The sequence below is a fragment of the Nerophis ophidion genome, linkage group LG13, assembly GCF_033978795.1.
Source record: "Nerophis ophidion isolate RoL-2023_Sa linkage group LG13, RoL_Noph_v1.0, whole genome shotgun sequence".
In the NCBI taxonomy this organism is placed as follows: Eukaryota; Metazoa; Chordata; class Actinopteri; order Syngnathiformes; family Syngnathidae; genus Nerophis; species Nerophis ophidion.
The window spans coordinates 56,650,200-56,667,699 of NC_084623.1; the positions used below are offsets into that span (position 1 = coordinate 56,650,200).

Sequence of the window (17,500 nt, forward strand, 5' to 3'; positions counted from 1 at the left end):
TATTTTGTTTTTAGACAGGCAAATAGTTAAACTTTTTTTTAAAGTGGAAAAAAACTTGGTTGCTTGGCCCGCTTCCGAAAACAAGACTTTCTGCAATATAATAATTTAAATATTTCAGGATTGTTATATTTTGTTTACATAAATGAGTATTTTGCTGTGTTCTTTACAGCATATTACTGTAAATAGCCCTGTTTTTCTAGTAAATTCCGAAAACTGTGCTGCCATTTTTTTTACTTTAAATCTACAGCTGTTGTTTTTACAGTTTTAAAAAACCCAGCCGTACTGTTTTTCTATTTACAGGAATATGCTGCAAAAACCGCTATAAATTTTACGGTAAAAGAAAATCTGCCCTCTTAGAATTTTACCGTTGATTAATTTTTAAAGTGTACAATTTCATGGATAACTTGCTTGAAAATCGTAAGTACTAACAAAAATATGTTCATATATTTGTTGCATGGTTGGATAATATTAAAAAGTTTAAAAGACTATTATAAATAATATATACATTTAGTAATAAAAGATACTTTATAGTATAGTACTTTATTAACGCATATTATTCACTGGCTTTCGCGGTCCATGTCAGGTCCCCGGGCCTCAATTTGCTACCTGTGTTTTAGGCCAAAATTATGAACATGCTGTTAAAAAAAAATCTGCGATGTAATAAAGTTGCAATATTTGATGTGGCGACGAACGACTACCTTTGCTTTTAGCATAAATGCATGTGGCTACATGGCACATATTTGCTAATTCTCAGCTAAAAACACACTCGATATGAATCTTATACAAAAATGAAATAAAGTTGCATGAGTTGGGCCAACACTTTGAGTGTGTTATAAACCTGAGCCAATATTCGATAAGCCAATTAGTTAACGAACAAATTAAAATGTACTACGTAACATTGCTAGCCTCAATAAACTCCATGTGCATGCGTTGTTACGGACTGAAAGAGAATGGGTTTTTTGCTCCGCGGCTCCCAGTCTCTGGAACGCTTTCCCTGACCACCTGAGGGCACCACAGACAGTAGATGCTATTAAAAAAACCTTAAAAACCCTTCTTTTTACAAAAAAATAAATAAAACTTTTTTTTAGATATATGCGTGCTAGTTGTGGCTGTTTGGACTGTTCTAGTTTTTATTTGTGTTATATTCTTATTTTTTTTAATACACTGTAGCACTTTGAGGTTGTTTGCTCAATGTAAAGTGTTTTTACAAATAAAATCTATTATTATCAATTCTGATAACTGCTGTATAACTCCTCATGGTTAGCATTACTGCATTAAATTAAAATGATTGAAAACTAGAATCGATAAACATAAAATTATGTGTTAGCTTGGTAGCCAGCTGAAATGCTAACATAAAAAACAAGAGACGTTAACGTCTTTCCCTGGTAAGAAACCTCATACCCCAATTTAAAGTTGCGTAAACACATTACTGTCAAACCCACTAAGATACAGTATTCACATTGCCTTAGCAAACGGGTGTCAAACTTGTTTTCATTACGCTTTTACGTAAAGACTGAAAAAAATCTGTGGATTTTACCACTGTTTTTACAGTTTTAACAATTTGTTGCCTGGCCTCTTCCTAAAATAAGACTTTATGCGATATAATCATTTCAATCATTCTTAGGTCATAGGTTATAGTTTGCTTTGTACATCATTTTACGCAGCAAATCCTTGAATTTCAATATTTGTGATTCAATAAACAAAGGGTTTGAATGTTCTGTATATCCAACATTATGTATTGTTGTTATTGATCTTTTTTGCAACACCGTTGGTGAATGAAGCGCACGTTTGTAGTTGTTTCCCCATATTTCTATCACTAGTGTGGGGGTCAGCAACACGTGGCTCGAGAGCCCTCGACCTCTTTTCAGAGATGTGTGAAAATGGAAAAGGATGAAGAAAAAATATATTCTTTGTTTTAATATATCTGCTGTAGAAGGACAAACAAAACACAAACCTTCCTAAGTGTTAGAAATCCCACTGTTTATGTTGTACATGCTTCACTGAAGACAGTATTTGGCAAGCACCGTTGTGTCCTACTAATTTTAGCGACCCTTGAACTCATCGTAGTTTGTTTACATGTACAACTTTCTCTGACGCTGCCATGAAAAGAAGGGTTTTTTTACCACTCCCTTGTCTAATCTTGTCCACCAAACGTTGTATGCTGTACGTGTATGCACAAAGGTTTTTGTTGGAGTGCTTAGACATATTTGGTCAATCCATGACTGCAAGCTAATCAATGCTAACATGCTATTTAGGCGAGCTGTATGAGCTAATTTAATTTATTTTACTTATGTCCTCTCTGTTTTTTACTTATATTTGCATGTCTCATGATATGTATGTAATATTAGCTGCATTTCTGATTGTTGTTTTGGTGCAATGTTGTTCCAGACCACAGCAAACATTACCCAGCTTGCAAAGATTGTGATAAATTCATAAGAAGATGACAGCCGGCCGTTACCTTAAACGTGGACACACACATCTATACCTTTGGCCATTCTGAGACAATCATTTCCAGAAGTTATCTCATACTGTAAGAAATCTCCATTTTACTGAGGTTTTCCAAAGTTGCAAACGTGTAGAATAAAAATCAAAATAGAACATTTCTGTCGACGAAGAGTTACATCAGCCTTTGATAGTAGGCTAATATAGCTAGTATAGACACTTACATCATGTGCTGCCTTCTTTATATCACTTATATAAGACTTTTAAAGTCATTTTGATAGTAGGCTAATATAACTAATATAGACAGATAATGCGCTTTCTTCACTATAACACTTATATAAGTCTTTTAAAGTAATTTTGATAGTAGGCTACTATAAATAATATCGACACTTGCATGTGTTGTCTTCATTATATCATTTATATAAGACTTAGCCATTTTAATAGCAGGCTAATACAACTAATATAGACACTTACATCATGTGTTGCCTTCATTATACGACCTAAATTAGACTTTTAAAGTAATGTTGATAGTAAACTAATATAGCCACTTATATCATGTGTTGTCTTTATTATAACACTTATATTAGACTTTTAAAGTCATTTTGATAGTAGGCTAATATAGACACTCGCTCTTATAAGACTTTGAAATCATTTTGATAGTAGGCTTATACAGCTAATATAGACACTTACATCACGTGTTGCTTTCATTATCACAGGTATATAGACTTTTAAAGTCATTTAAATAGTGGGCTAATAGACACTTACATCATGTGTTGTCTTCATTATAACACTTATACAAGATTTGAAGTCATTTTGATAGTAGGCTAACATAGCTAATATAGACACATCATGTGTTGCCTTCATTATAACACTTATACTTTTGAAGTCATTTTGATCGTAGGGTAATATAGACACTTACATCATGTGTTGCCTTCATTGTCACACGTACATAGACTTTTTAAAGTCATTTAAATAGTGGGCTAATGGACACTTACATCAAGTGTTGTCTTCATTATAACACTTATATCAGACTTTTGAAATCATTTTGATAGTAGGCTAATATAGCTAATATAGACACTTATATCATGTGTTGCCTTCATTATAACACTTATATAAGACTTTTGAAGTCATTTTGATAGTAGGCTAATAGAGACACTTACATCATGTGTTGCCTTCATTATAACACTTATATAAGATGTTTAAAGTAATTTTGATAGTAGGCTAATATAGACACTTATATCATGTGTTGCCTTCATTATAACACTTATATAAGACTTTTGAAGTCATTTTGATAGTAGGCTAATAGAGACACTTACATCATGTGTTGCCTTCATTATAACACTTATATAAGATGTTTAAAGTAATTTTGATAGTAGGCTAATATAGACACTTACATCATGTGTTGCCTTCATTATAACACTTATATTAAACTTTTAAAGTCATTTTGATAGTAGGCTAATATAATTAATATGGACACTTACATCATGTGTTGCCTTCTTTATAACACTTATTTAAGACTTTTAAAGTCATCTTGATGGTAGGTTAATATAGACACTTACATCATGTGTTGTCTTCATTATAACACTTATGTAAGACTTTTATTTTTATTTTTTTGGGTCAAATATGACTCTTTCAACATTTTGGGTTGCCGACCCCTGCACTATTGAGCAGTAAATTAAAAGACAAATGACAACATGTGTGGTATACTCGTTCAGAATAAACTTCAACCGGCTGACCAAATATAACAATGACCATTTGCAAAAAACATCAATATCGTCACACAATATCCTAACAACCCTACTGTGCAAAAACCTACCGACAAATAACCACGGGCACACACACAAAAAAAACCTGCATTGTACTTTTAAAGTCATTTTGATAGTAGGCTGATATAGCTGATATAGACACTTACATCATGTGTTGTCTTCATTATAACACTCGTATAAGACTTTTGAAGTCCTTTTGATAGCAGGCTGATATAGACACTTACATCATGTGTTGCCTTCATTATCAATCAATCAATAAATCAATGATTATTTATATAGCCCTAAATCACTAGTGTCTCAAAGGGCTGTACAAACCACAACACAAACCACAACGACATCCTCGGTAGAGCCCACATAAGGGCAAGGAAAACTCACACCCAGTGGGACGTCGGTGACAATGATGACTATGAGAAACCTTGGAGAGGACCGCTTCACCTAAAGCAATGGATGTCGAGCGGGTCTAACATGATACTGTGAAAGTTCAATCCATAGTGGATCCACAACACATCAGAGAGTCCCGTCCACAGTGGTTCCAACACATCAGAGTCCCGTCCACAGTGGAGCCAGCAGGAAACCACCACAAGACTTTTAAAGTAATTTTGATAGTAGGCTAATATAGACACTTACATCATGTGTTGCTTTCATTATAACACCTATATAAGACTATCAAAGTCAGTTTGATAGTGGGCTAATATAGCAGATACAGACACTTAAATCATATTTTGTCTTCATTATAACACTTATATAAGACTTTTACAGTCATTTTGATAGTAGGCTAATATAGACACTTACATCATGCGTTGCTTTCATTATAACACCTATATAAGACTATCAAAGTCATTTTGATAGTAGGCTAATATAGACACTTACATCATGTGTTGTCTTCATTTTAACACCTATATAAGACTTTTATTATTATTTTTTTTGTATTTTTGTTCAAATATGGCTCTTTCAACATTTTGGGTTGCCGACCTCTGTACTAGTGAGCAGTAAATGAAAGACAAATGACAACATGTGTGGTATAACTTATAATAATAATAAGTCAATAATAATAATAATTCACCCTTTGAGTGTGTTATAAACCTGAGCCAATATTCGATAAGCCAATTAGTTAACGAACAAATTAAAATGTACTACGTAACATTGCTAGCCTCAATAAACTCCATGTGCATGCGTTGTTACGGACTGAAAGAGAATGGGTTCTTTGCTCCGCGGCTCCCAGTCTCTGGAACGCTCGCCCTGACCACCTGACGGCACCACAGACAGTAAATGCTATTAAAAAAACTTAAAAAACCCTTCTTTTTACAAAAAAAAAATTAAACTTTTTTTTAGATATATGCGTGTTATTTGTGGCTGTTTGGACTGTTCTAGTTTTTATTTGTGTTATATTCTTATTTTTTTTAATACACTGTAGCACTTTGAGGTTGTTTGCTCAATGTAAAGTGTTTTTGTATTTTTGTTCCAATATGGCTCTTTCAACATTTTGAGTTGCCGACCCCTGCACTAGTGAGCAGTAAATTAAAGACAAATGACAACATGTGTGGTATAACTTATAATAATAATAATTCAATAATAATAATAATTCACCCCTATAAAATATGTGCAATACTACCCTTCGAGTGCAATACGCAATAACTGATTGTTATTTATTACTTTGGTACTCTTGTCTTGTTCTGTATATTGTACAGTATTTTGTAATTCTATAGCGTTTTGTATATTGTACAGAATTGCTTATTATTTGTATTAGATAGTAGTCTGTGTAATTCAATTGTTAGTTGTTTTTTTTTCCTTTATTACTACCTCTTGTGTTATTTATTTTATCCCATATTTGTTCCCACTACAGCACCTTGAGTTGGAGTTTTTAATCTCGTTGTATGCAAATATAATGACAATAAAGTCCATTCTATTCTATACTCGTTCAGAATAAACTTCCACCGGCCGACCAAATATAACAATGAACATTTGCAAAAACATGAATATCGTCACACAATTGACGCACACCATAACAACCCTACTGTGCAAAAACCCACCGACAAATAACCACGGGCACACACACAAAAAAACCTGCATTGTACTTTTAAAGTCATTTTGATAGTAGGCTGATATAGACACATCATGTGTTGTCTTCATTATAACACCTATACAAGACTATCAAAGTCCGTTTGATAGTAGGCTAATATAGCAGATACAGACACTTAAATCACGTGTTGTCTTCATTATAACACTTATATAAGACTTTTACAGTCATTTTGATAGTAGGCTAATATAGACACTTACATCATGTGTTGTCTTCATTATACCACTTATATAAGACTTTTAATATTATTATTTTTATGTATTTTTGTTCCAATATGGCTCTTTCAACATTTTGGGTTGCCGACCTCTGTACTAGTGAGCAGTAAATTAAAGACAAATGACAACATGTGTGGTATAACTTATAATAATAATAAGTCAATAATAATAATAATTCACCCTTTGAGTGTGTTATAAACCTGAGCCAATATTCGATAAGCCAATTAGTTAACGAACAAATTAAAATGTACTACGTAACATTGCTAGCCTCAATAAACTCCATGTGCATGCGTTGTTACGGACTGAAAGAGAATGGGTTTTTTACTCCGCGGCTCCCAGTCTCTGGAACGCTCTCCCTGACCACCTGACGGCACCACAGACAGTAGATGCTATTAAAAAAACTTTAAAAACCCTTCTTTTTACAAAAAAAAAATTAAACTTTTTTTTAGATATATGCGTGTTATTTGTGGCTGTTTGGACTGTTCTAGTTTTTATTTGTGTTATATTCTTATTTTTTTTAATACACTGTAGCACTTTGAGGTTGTTTGCTCAATGTAAAGTGTTTTTGTATTTTTGTTCCAATATGGCTCAACATTTTGAGTTGCCGACCCCTGCACTAGTGAGCAAAAAATTAAAGACAAATGACAACATGTGTGGTATAACTTATAATAATAATAATTCAATAATAATAATAATTCACCCCTATAAAATATGTGCAATACTACCCTTCGAGTGCAATACGCAATAAGTGATTGTTATTTATTACTTTGGTACTCTTGTCTTGTTCTGTATATTGTACAGTATTTTGTATTTCTATAGTGTTTTGTATATTGTACAGAATTGCTTATTATTTGTATTAGATAGTAGTCTGTGTAATTCAATTGTTAGTTGTTTTTTTTTCCTTTATTACTACCTCTTGTGTTATTTATTTTATCCCATATTTGTTCCCACTACAGCACCTTGAGTTTGAGTTTTTAATCTCGTTGTATGCAAATATAATGACAATAAAGTCCATTCTATTCTATACTCGTTCAGAATAAACTTCCACCGGCCGACCAAATATAACAATAACCCTTTGCAAAAACATGAATATCGTCACACAATTGACGCACATCCTAACAACCCTACTGTGCAAAAACCCACCGACAAATAACCACGGACACACACACAAAAAAACCTGCATTGTACTTTTAAAGTCATTTTGATAGTAGGCTGATATTGACACTTACATCATGTGTTGTCTTCATTATAACACCTATATAAGACTATCAAAGTCAGTTTGATAGTAGGCTAATATAGCAGATACAGACACTTAAATCGCGTGTTGTCTTCATTATAACACTTATATAAGACTTTTACAGTCATTTTGATAGTAGGCTAATATAGACACCTACATCATGTGTTGTCTTCATTTTAACACTTATATAAGACTTTTATTATTATTTTTTTTTGTATTTTTGTTCAAATATGGCTCTTTCAACATTTTGGGTTGCCGACCTCTGTACTAGTGAGCAGTAAATGAAAGACAAATGACAACATGTGTGGTATAACTTATAATAATAATAAGTCAATAATAATAATAATTCACCCTTTGAGTGTGTTATAAACCTGAGCCAATATTCGATAAGCCAATTAGTTAACGAACAAATTAAAAGGTACTACGTAACATTGCTAGCCTCAATAAACTCCATGTGCATGCGTTGTTACGGACTGAAAGAGAATGGGTTTTTTGCTCCGCGGCTCCCAGTCTCTGGAACGCTCTCCCTGACCACCTGACGGCACCACAGACAGTAGATGCTATTAAAAAAACTTTAAAAACCCTTCTTTTTACAAAAAAAAAATTAAACTTTTTTTTAGATATATGCGTGTTATTTGTGGCTGTTTGGACTGTTCTAGTTTTTATTTGTGTTATATTCTTATTTTTTTTAATACACTGTAGCACTTTGAGGTTGTTTGCTCAATGTAAAGTGTTTTTGTATTTTTGTTCCAATATGGCTCTTTCAACATTTTGAGTTGCCGACCCCTGCACTAGTGAGCAGTAAATGAAAGACAAATGACAACATGTGTGGTATAACTTATAATAATAATAATAATTCAATAATAATAATAATTCACCCCTATAAAATATGTGCAATACTACCCTTCGAGTGCAATACGCAATAACTGATTGTTATTTATTACTTTGGTTCTCTTGTCTTGTTCTGTATATTGTACAGTATTTTGTATTTCTATAGTGTTTTGTATATTGTACAGGATTGCTTATTATTTGTATTAGATAGTAGTCTGTGTAATTCAATTGTTAGTTGTTTTTTTTTCCTTTATTACCTCTTGCGTTATTTATTTTATCCCATATTTGTTCCCACTATAGCACCTTGAGTTTGAGTCTTTAATCTCGTAATATGCAAATATAATGACAATAAAGTCCATTCTATTCTATACTCGTTCAGAATAAACTTCCACCGGCCGACCAAATATAACAATAACCCGTTGCAAAAACATGAATATCGTCACACAATTGACGCACATCCTAACAACCCTACTGTGCAAAAACCCACCGACAAATAACCACGGACACACACACACAAAAACCTGCATTGTACTTTTAAAGTCATTTTGATAGTAGGCTGATATAGACACATCATGTGTTGTCTTCATTATAACACCTATATAAGACTATCAAAGTCCGTTTGATAGTAGGCTAATATAGCAGATACAGACACTTAAATTGCGTGTTGTCTTCATTATAACACTTATATAAGACTTTTACAGTCATTTTGATAGTAGGCTAATATAGACACTTACATCATGTGTTGTCTTCATTATAACACTTATATAAGACTTTTAATATTATTATTTTTATGTATTTTTGTTCCAATATGGCTCTTTCAACATTTTGGGTTGCCGACCTCTGTACTAGTGAGCAGTAAATTAAAGACAAATGACAACATGTGTGGTATAACTTATAATAATAATAATTCAATAATAATAATAATTCACCCTTTGAGTGTGTTATAAACCTGAGCCAATATTCGATAAGCCAATTAGTTAACGAACAAATTAAAATGTACTACGTAACATTGCTAGCCTCAATAAACTCCATGTGCATGCGTTGTTACGGACTGAAAGAGAATGGGTTCTTTGCTCCGCGGCTCCCAGTCTCTGGAACGCTCGCCCTGACCACCTGACGGCACCACAGACAGTAGATGCTATTAAAAAAACTTTAAAAACCCTTCTTTTTACAAAAAAAAATTAAACTTTTTTTTAGATATATGCGTGTTATTTGTGGCTGTTTGGACTGTTCTAGTTTTTATTTGTGTTATATTCTTATTTTTTTTAATACACTGTAGCACTTTGAGGTTGTTTGCTCAATGTAAAGTGTTTTTGTTCCAATATGGCTCTTTCAACATTTTGAGTTGCCGACCCCTGCACTAGTGAGCAGTAAATTAAAGACAAATGACAACATGTGTGGTATAACTTATAATAATAATAATTCAATAACAATAATAATTCACCCCTATAAAATATGTGCAATACTACCCTTCGAGTGCAATACGCAATAACTGATTGTTATTTATTACTTTGGTACTCTTGTCTTGTTCTGTATATTGTACAGTATTTTGTAATTCTATAGTGTTTTGTATATTGTACAGGATTGCTTATTATTTTTATTGGATAGTAGTCTGTGTATTTCAATTGTTAGTTGTTTTTTTTCCTTTATTACCTCTTGTGTTATTTATTTTATCCCATATTTGTTCCCACTACAGCACCTTGAGTTGGAGTCTTTAATCTCGTAATATGCAAATATAATGACAATATAGTCCATTCTATTCTATACTCGTTCAGAATAAACTTCCACCGGCCGACCAAATATAACAATGAACATTTGCAAAAACATGAATATCGTCACACAATTGACGCACATCCTAACAACCATACAGTGCAAAAACGGGCACACACACACCAAAAAAAACCCGCATTGTACTTTTTACGATTATATAATATTTTCTCCCTGTTTGTGTGCGTCTATCTGGCGGCTGCGCGCGCACCGGCGGCGCGTCGCATTCCAAAAGGCAAAAAAAAAAAAAAAAAAAAAAAAAGGGCCATTGTTGGTGAAAAATGGTCACACTACGCTTCAGACACCATTTTGAATATGCAGCCCTTTTCTCCATGTCAACACGGGTATGCCATCTTGACAATTATTCTCCTCTTTTTTTTTTTTTTTTTTAACCGGCGGCCGCGTTGTTGTGCGGAATCCGCATTCTAGTCGCGCTGTTAGCTTAGCATGAATGCTAACAGCATCCCTCGCATCCGCCACTACCTCAACTTCCACGATTATCGGCCGCTTACAAACACCACCGCGACACTTATGGTGATGAACAAAGACAAAAAAAAATAAAAACAAATATATCACAATTAGTTTCCGGCCCTGTTTCGGCCCCGAGTAGCCGAAGCCCACCGAGGACAATCGAGGAGGGAACAAAAACAAACCCCCGCGTGGCCGCCCGGTGCCGCGACACTTACCGGCCTCACTCGCTCCAACGCTGACACTTTACGTTCCTGCCCTGGGTTGTGCGCGGACACTCGTCGTGGATTCTCTGGTCGCGGCGGGAAGGGCTGGCGGTCGGAGGAGCTGCGTGGTGTGGGCCAAGCGAGACACTGAGAACCGCCACAGACGCTGCCGAGTGGGGGATGGGGATGCACTGGCGGCCGGGGGGGGGAGGGAGGGGGAGTGGGGGGCGGGATGCAGCACAGACGCGATTCAGGCCGAATTTTGAAAATGGAGGGGATTCACGTCCGAATCCCGATTCTTATTCACACCCATTCTAAATCAAACATCATTTTTGACATTTTTTAATCCATTGTGTAATTTTATTTTATTTTTATTTTTTTTAACAATCGATTAAAAACGTTAAAAAAAACGATGTTTGAAAAATATTAAAAACAAAATGGGACTTGTTTTTCTTTCAATCAAACTTTTTTTCAACATTGGATTTTTCTAGTTTATTATTTAAATCTTTAAGAAGGGGGACCGGAGGGTGTGTTCCAACTGTCGTGGGATCACACTCCTCAGCCTTCCCGGTAAGGTTTATTCAGGTGTACTGGAGAGGAGGCTACGTCGGATAGTCGAACCTCGGATTCAGGAGGAACAGTGTGGTTTTCGTCCTGGTCGTGGAACTGTGGACCAGCTCTATACTCTGGGCAGGGTTCTTGAGGGTGCATGGGAGGTTACCCAACCAGTCTACATGTGCTTTGTGGACTTGGAGAAGGCATTGGACCGTGTCCCTCGGGAAGTCCTGTGGGGAGTGCTCAGAGAGTATGGGGTATCGGACTGTCTTATTGTGGTGGTCCGCTCCCTGTATGATCAGTGCCAGAGCTTGGTCCGCATTGCTGGCAGTAAGTGGAACACATTTCCAGTGAGGGTTGGACTCCGCCAAGGCTGTCCTTTGTCACCGATTCTGTTCATAACTTTTATGGACAGAATTTCTAGGCGCAGTCAAGGCGTTGAGGGGTTCCGGTTTGGTGACCGCAGGATTAGGTCTCTGCTTTTTGCAGATGATGTGGTCCTGATGGCTTCATCTGACCGGGATCTTCGGCTCTCACTGGATCAGTTTGCAGCCGAGTGCGAAGCGACCGGAATGAGAATCAGCACCTCCAAGTCCGAGTCCATGGTTCTCGCCCGGAAAAGGGTGGAATGCCATCTCCAGATTGGGGAGGAGACCCTGCCTCAAGTGGAGGAGTTCAAGTACCTAGGAGTCTTGTTCACGAGTGAGGGAAGAGTGGATGGTGAGATCGACAGGCGGATCGGTGCGGCGTCTTCAGTAATGCGGACGTTGTACCGATCCGTTGTGGTGAAGAAGGAGCTGAGCCGGAAGGCAAAGCTCTCAATTTACCGGTCGATCTACGTTCCCATCCTCACCTATGGTCATGAGCTTTGGGTCATGACCCAAAGGACAAGATCACGGGTACAAGCGGCCCAAATGAGTTTCCTCCGCCGTGTGGCGGGTCTCTCCCTTAGAGATAGGGTGAGAAGCTCTGCCATCCGGGAGGAACTCAAAGTAAAGCCGCTGCTCCTCCACATGGAGAGGAGCCAGATGAGGTGGTTTGGGCATCTGGTCAGGATGCCACCCGAACGCCTCCCTAGGGAGGTGTTTAGGGCACGTCCAACCGGTAGGAGGCCACGGGGAAGACCCAGGACACGTTGGGAAGACTATGTCTCCCGGCTGGCCTGGGAACGCCTCGGGATCCCCCGGGAAGAGCTCGACGAAGTGGCTGGGGAGAGGGAAGTCTGGGTTTCCCTGCTTAGGATGTTGCCCCCGCGACCCGACCTCGGATAAGCGGAAGAAGATGGATGGATTATTTAAATCCATCCATCCATTTATCTTCTTCCGCTTATCCGAGGTCCGGTCGCGGGGGCAGCAGCCTAAGCAGGGAAGCCGGGACTTCCCTCTCCCCAGCAACTAATAAGTCGAAATCATGAGATAAAAAGTCATAATAACACGTACATATATACATATATACATATGTACATATTTATATATGTAAGTGTGTGTGAATTTATATGTATTATATATAGATAATATATAGCATCTACGCGGCAACCACTGAACTGAATTATATTATATATATTATTGTATTGGCTTCACGGTAGCAGAGGGGTTAGTGCGTCTGCCTCACAATACGAAGGTCCTGCAGTCCTGGGTTCAAATCCAGGCTTGGGATCTTTCTGTGTGGAGTTTGCATGTTCTCCCCGTGAATGCGTGGGTTCCCTCCGGGTACTCCGGCTTCCTCCCACTTCCAAAGACATGCACCTGGGGATAGGTTGATTGGCAACACTAAATTGGCCCTAGTGTGTGAATGTTGTCTGTCTATCTGTGTTGGCCCTGAGATGAGGTGGCGACTTGTCCAGGGTGTACCCCACTTTCTCCCCGATTGTAGCTGAGATAGGCGCCAGCATCCCCCGCGACCCCGAAAGGGAATAAGCGGTAGAAAATGGATGGATGGATTAAAAACGTAAAGAAAAACAATGTTTGAAAAATATTAAATACAAAATGGGACTTGTTTTTCTTTCAATCAAACTTTTTTTCAACATTGGATTTTTCTAGTTTATTATTTAAATCCACCCATCCATTTATCTTCTTCCGCTTATCCGAGGTCAGGTCGCGGGGGCAGCAGCCTAAGCAGGGAAGCCGGGACTTCCCTCTCCCCAGCAACTAATAAGTCGAAATCATGAGATAAAAAGTCATAATAACGAGATAAAAAGTAATAAATCTAAGTCATACAAAATAATTAGATAAAAAGTCATAATTATGATATAAAATCATAATTATGAGATAGAAAGTTGAAATTACAAGATAAAAAGTCATAATTATGAGATAGTTGCTGAATTTCCCCCAGGGATCAATAAAGTACTTTCTATTCTATTCTATAAAATTCGTAACTATGAGATAGAAATCGTAATTATGAGATAGAAAGTCGAAATTATGAGATAGAAAATCGAAATTATGAGATAAAAAGTCATAATTACGAGATTAGACATTTGAAATAATGAGATAAATCGTAATTATAAAATAAAATGTGAAAATTATGACATAAAAAGTTATAAATCTTAGTCATACAAAATAGTGAGATCAAAAGTCATAATCATGGGATAAAAAGACGAAATTATGAGATAGGAAAGTCGAAATAATTAGATAAAAAGTCATAATTATGAGATAAAATCATTATTATGAGATAGAAGCTTGAAATCACGATATAAAAAGGCATAATTATGAGATAATTGCTGAATTTCCCCCAGGGATCAATAAAGTACTTTCTATTCTATTCTATGCTATAAAATTCGTAACTATGAGATAGAAATCATAATTATGAGATTGAAAGTCGAAATTATGAGATAAAAAAAATCATAATTACGAGATTAGACATTTGAAATAATGAGATGAATCAAAATTATAAAATAAATTGTCGAAATTACGACATGAAAAGTTATAAATTTAAGTCATACAAAATAGTGAGATCAAAAGTCATAAACATGGGATAAAAAGACGAAATCATGAGATAGGAAAGTCGACATAATTAGATAAAAAGTCATAATTATGAGATAAAATTGTAATTATGAGATAGAAAAAGTTGAAATCACGATATAAAAAGGCATAATTATGTGATAATTGCTGAATTTCCCCCAGGGATCAATAAAGTACTTTCTATTCTATTTTATTTTATTCTATAAAATTAGTAACTATGAGATAGAAATCGTGAATTATGAGATGGAAAGTCGAAATTATGAGATTAGACATTTGAAATAATGAGATAAATCGAAATTATAAAATAAAATGTCGAAATTATGACATAAAAAGTTATAAATCTAAGTCATACAAAATAGTGAGATCAAAAGTCATAATCAGGGGATAAAAAGACGAAATCATGAGATAGGAAAGTCGCAATAATTATGTAAAAAGTCATAATTATGAGATAAAATTGTAATTATGAGATAGAAAGTTGAAATCACGATATAAAAAGGCATAATTATGAGTTAGTTGCTGAATTTCCCCCAGGGATCAATAAAGTACTTTTTATTCTATTTTATTTTATTCTATAAAATTAGTAACTATGAGATAGAAATCGTGAATTATGAGATAGAAAGTCGAAATTATGAGATAAAGTCATAATTATGAGATTAGACATTTGAAATAATGAGATAAATCGAAATTATAAAATAAAATGTCGAAATTATGACATAAAAAGTTATAAATCTAAGTCATACAAAATAGTGAGATCAAAAGTCATAATCATGGGATAAAAAGACGAAATTATGAGATAGGAAAGTCGAAATAATTATATAAAAAGTCATAATTATGAGATAAAATCGTAATTATGAGATATAAAGTTAAAATCACAAGATAAATAGTCATAATTATGATATAAAAACCGTAATTATGAGATAGAAATTCGGCATTATGAGATAAAAAGTAATCTTAATGAGATAAGACATTTGAAATAATGACATAACAAGTCGAAATTATAAAATAAATAGTCAAAGTTATGAGATAAAAAATCAAAATTCCAAGTCATACAAAATAATGAGATAAAAAGTCATAATCATGGGATAAAAAGACCAAATTATGAGATAGGAAAGTCGAAATAATTAGATAAAAAGTCATAGTTATGAGATAAAATCGTAATTATGAGATAGAAAGTTGAACTTACGATATAAATAGTCATAATCATGAGATAAAAATCCTAATAATGAGATAGAAATCGTAATTATGCGATAGAAATTCGACATTGTGAGATGAAAGGTCATAATTATGAGCTAAAACATTTGAAATAATGAGATAACAAGTCGAAATGATAAAATAAATAGTAAAAATTATGAGATAAAAAGTCATAAATCCAAGTCATACAAAAATAATGAGATAAAAAGTCACTATAATGGGATAAAAAGACCAAATTATGACATAGGAAAGTCTAAATAATTAGATAAAAGTCATAATTATGAGATAAAAATCGTAATTATGAGATAGAAAGTCAAAAGAATGAGACAGAAAGTCATAATTATGACATAAGACATTTGAAATAATGACATAAGTCGAAAATATAAAATAAATAGACAATCGATTAAAAACATGTAAAAAAAACCAATGTTTGAAAAATATTAAAAACAAAATGAGACTTGTTTTTCTTTCAATCAAAATTTTTGTCAACATTGGATTTTTCTAGTTTATTTTTTTGATGTTATTTTATATATACTTTTTTATGATATTATGAGATAAGAAAGTCGAAATAATTTGATAAAAAAGTCAGAATCATAAAATAGAAAGTTGAAATAATGAGATAAAAGTCCTAGTTATGAGATAAAAAAAGTTGAAATCATCAGATAAAATAAGAAAGTCAAAATAATTAAATAAAAAGTCATAATTATGAGCTAAAGATCGTAATTATGAGATAGAAAGTCAAAAATATGAAATAAAAAGTCAGAATCATGAGATAGAAAGTTGAAATATGAGATAAAAGTCCTCGTTATGTGATAAGAAAGTCAAAATAATTACATAAAAAGTCATAATTATGAGATACAAATCGTAATTATAAGATAGAAAGTCGAAATTATGAGATAAAAAGTCATAGTTATGAGATAAACAGTCAAAATTATGAGATAAGACATTTGAAATAATAAGATACAAAAAAATTATGAGATAGAAATCGTAATTATGAGATAGAAAGTTGAAATTATGACATAAAAAGTCATAATTATGAGATAAAAATCGTAATTATGAGATAGAAAGTCGAAATTATGGGATTAAAAAGTCATAATTATGAGATAAAAAGTCGAATTTAAGAGATAAGACATTTGAAATAATGAGATAAAAAGTCGAAATTATAAACTAAAATGTTGAAATTATGAGATAAAAAGTCCTAAATCTAATTCATACAAAATACTGAAATAAAGTCAAAGTTATGAAATAAAAGTCATAATTATGACTTATAATTATGATATAATAATAATAATAAAGTAGAAGAAAAACACGCATGAGTCCAATAATTCCAGGCAAACTCTGGGCGTGAATGAAAAATATGATTGCAGTTGCTGGTTTTAAAGCGGGATGTGGTGACCAAAAGCATCTAAAAGTGTGGGTAAGTTTGGAACCTGGAAAAATATTGGGTACAAAAGTGTGGATCAATAAACAAGTGTTTACATAACAAAAGTTCATTTTATTCAGTATTTACTTTTCATAAATGTGTACAATTATTCATCATTTTCTCTTCATGTCATATTAGGCTCCAGTGTTGCCGTTTTTAAGTTAGAGCTTTTATCCAATCAGAATAAAGCTAGCTTGTTGCCAGCACTGTGTCAATTTGGCCGGAAGGCCTTCCTAATTAACATTAGCGGCGTGTAAACGAACAAAGGACGTTCAGTTAGCAGACAGTTGCGATCTGATCACAAGTTGTTGACAGTAGCCCATCAAAGTAGTCTTACGTTGAACATGACTGTGATTAGATACTTA

The 17,500-nt window shown here is 34.3% G+C and overlaps 2 protein-coding genes across 3 annotated transcripts in view; one reads left to right on the forward strand and one right to left on the reverse strand.

Annotated features, from left to right (window-relative positions):
• Positions 1 to 11,190, reverse strand: part of fam168a (family with sequence similarity 168 member A) — a 68,508-nt gene extending 57,318 nt beyond the window's left edge. For both annotated transcript variants that reach the window (XM_061919254.1, XM_061919253.1), the window contains exon 1: positions 11,022 to 11,190. The gene's annotated coding sequence lies outside the window, so the exon portion shown is untranslated. The remainder of the gene's footprint in view (positions 1 to 11,021) is intronic.
• kbtbd3 (kelch repeat and BTB (POZ) domain containing 3) overlaps positions 10,577 to 17,500 on the forward strand; it is a 63,602-nt gene continuing 56,678 nt past the window's right edge. Inside the window, exon 1 of the mRNA XM_061919251.1 lies at positions 10,577 to 10,679. The gene's annotated coding sequence lies outside the window, so the exon portion shown is untranslated. The remainder of the gene's footprint in view (positions 10,680 to 17,500) is intronic.